Genomic DNA, 3,389 nt, shown 5'->3' with positions numbered 1-3,389 from the left:
AGGTTTGTTAGGATAAATGATGTGTTTACTAAACAGAGGTAATGGGCTGTGCTATTTCTAAGCTAACCCTGTCTCCAACCATGATCTACTGTCTACTCTAACCCTAGCCCCAGCCTTCTCTCCAACCCCGAACTTAACCCTAACTCCAGCCATTTCCATGAGAGAGCGGGCATGCTGGACTGTATGTGGGGCCCCAGGGCCAAGTAAAGGTGTATGTAAATATTTAAATGGTATAAGTATAAGTGGGCCTCTGTAGGGCCTCACCCAACACAAAAGACCCAGGGGTAGAGTAAACATACCGGCACTGCTAGTGAACCATGGATCCTTTACACAGTCTGTGGTATCTGCTCAGCTAGCACTACACAAACTCAATCAGAGAATGGATATAGTTCCCACTGTTAACAATAAGTGTGACATATCTGCTTTTAGTCACATGTACTCCCTATAGGAAGCAACCTAGTCCCTCTGATGATACAGCTATTGTAATTCTTTACAATACAATACATCTACAGATTTTCCATGAAAGCCAAGGAACTTGAGCTATAAGATAATTCAATAGAGACATTTACGTTGTTTTTTTACATATCACTCATGACCAAAAAAAGAATCCTATCTGCATCTACAAATAAAGACAAACAATAATGAGAAGCCTGAATATCAGATATACTAGTAGTAGCACCCCCTGGTGGTGGAGAGGGCACATGACACAATGCACCTGTCCTGTGTAGGGTTGCAAATGGAAGGTATATTACCAGTAAACTACCAGAATTTTGGTAACTTCACAGTTTATTAGGAATTTATAAGGTGACATCTACTGGCCTTTTTTGGGTACTTCAGATTATCACAGGTGTCTGTAATCATATCTGGTCCTCTGTGGCCTTATCACATTTAAGATATGAAATAATTAAATAAGATGATTTAAAATTATATATAGAATGACAAAGCTGTAAAACATTACATGGTTTTAGCAGTGCCGGTATGTCTACTCTACCCATGGGTCTTTTGTATTGGGTTTAGGGCTCCCGAGTGGCACAGCAGTCTAAGGCACTGCATCTCAGTGCTAGAGGCGTCACTACAGACCCTGGTTTGATTCCAAGCTGTATCACAACCGGCCGTGATTGGGAGTCCCATAGGGCGGCACACAAGTGGCCCAGCGTTGTCCGGGTTAGGGTTTGGCCGGGGTATGTCGTCATTGTAAATAAGAATTTGTTTTTAACTGACTTGCCTAGTTAAATAAATGTTAAATAAGAAATGATATTGAACCATATGGAAAAGTGAATAGCTTAGTCAATTGAAAGTGACAAAATTAGGTTACTTCCCCTTGTCTATAGGTTGTAGCGCAGCCTCTGAATGTCAAAGAAATTAAACGTTGATATCCTGTTGCAACCTGGTCTAAGAGCATTTCATATTATTCTGTACATAAATCCGAAACACCCCATTTAGTATTATATGTTACGTTTGTAGGATGGTTGGTCGGGGTGGATGGGTGAGCGTATAACGTGAAAGTCTATCAACCCAAAGCTTGTGAGTTTGAATGTCATCATGGACAATTCTAGCTAATTAGCTACTTTTAAACTACATACTACTTTTTAGCTACTTAGCATGTTAGATAACCCTTCACCTAACCCCTAGCCTAGCTAAAGTTAGTGAGCTAGCTAGTAACATATCATACATTTTGCAAATTAGTAACATATCATACCTTTTGCAAATTCATAACATAATGTACGTTTTTTCAAATTCGTAACATACAATATGAATTCTAATTCGTAACATATCATTAGAAATGGGTGATGTACATCCAAAAATTAATACATACCATACGAAACCTAACATATCATACTAATTGGGTGTCTCGGATTTACATACAGAATATACTAAATGCTTTGAGACCAGTTTGCCCCATATGCATCGAGTCACCTCTTTCCCATGTATTTTACAGCTTGTTTCGAGCATAAAGCATCACGGACCGAAGTTACATATATCATTTATATTATTTTATTCAAAATCTTAAGTTAAGGAGTAGACCTGTGTAAATTTTTTTGGGTGGGTTGGGGTTTAATTTAACAGCCTTTCACTGACATGGAGGTAGGCTATTTAAAGAGTGCATGGTGTGTGGTGGAATTGACCGACATATCTATGGATATAGCAGCTTATAGCCTAATTGCATCTGTCAAACAGGTAGGCCTACCTCTTATTTCTTAAATAGGAAGTAACAGGCTCCAATGCAAAGCCCCCTTGTTGTTAGTCAATTCTAATTAAAATGAAGAGGTTTGAAATGAATTATGCCTACTCACATGTGTCTACTTTCAGCACCATGGGCGGTCCTTTTCCCATTTATTTGTGCCAAAGCTGCTGCTTCAAGTTTCAGGACCACAATGCAAATTACTCAAATCTGGCTTATTGTGAGGTCAATAACTCTGATAAATACATCATGGGCAATAAACATGTTTTTAAAGCTATCAAAGTTGACCTCCGGTCCTCCTCATCTTCGCGCTCTCCTTCTCAAACTGAATAGAACATAGGCTATAGGCTAGTCCGCATGCAAGATTTTTTGGACTAGGCCTAATAGCCCAGAAATAGGCCACCAATCCCGTAGAGATTAAACGTGTAAATGAGTAGTGTCCAGAAGAAGAATAAAAAGTATGACGAAGATTTAAAGTCCCACCCAATTACCAAAGTCACCATAGACATTTCTGTAAATGACTGGTAGCTTTGCAACCCTAGTCCTGTGCTACCCTACATTTTCAGCTGAAAGAGTTTACTACTTGTTTGAATCCAATGTCAACCACCAAGGTCAAGACAAATTCAAGATCACATTAATAGGACATTATTGAAATGCCTGTCCGGCTTAATTCAGATGGCACTATTGGTAGGATCCCTTCTTTGGAGAACTTCTCATTTGTGAATTAATGCTTCTTCATACTTCAAACCAAAGAGACTCCCTGCCACACACACACAGAATTATTTATAACTTATAAATTGACTACAGGGGCCATTAAAAGAGAATAATTATACATATTAACAGAGTCAGATTATAGTCAAGGAGAAAGAACATGGAAAGCCAGAGTAGGGTAAAGTATGGCAGAACTTAATACTTTGTGTTTACCAAGTCATTCACTGTTAAAAGCACTAGAGTCCTTTGAAGCCATTTTCTTGGTGCATTGTTACCACTGAGTTTCGTTGTCATGTTTGTAAAATGTGGCGAATACGTTAGAAGTGGCATACTGGAGTGTAGGCCGAAATCCCTGAAAAGCTAAAACATCAAGAGCCTCTGGGGCGAGCGACAGACAGACGCTGGGGAGAAACGGTATACACAAACAATCACTACAACTGTCATCTTAGCATAAAATGTCCCGACAGCTCTTTCAAAAGCAATACATCACAAGCCA

This window comes from Salvelinus sp. IW2-2015, linkage group LG18 (genome assembly GCF_002910315.2).
Source record: "Salvelinus sp. IW2-2015 linkage group LG18, ASM291031v2, whole genome shotgun sequence".
NCBI lineage: Eukaryota > Metazoa > Chordata > Actinopteri > Salmoniformes > Salmonidae > Salvelinus > Salvelinus sp. IW2-2015.
The sequence above is the reverse complement of the archived record's forward strand: the minus strand, read 5'-3'. Positions refer to the sequence as shown.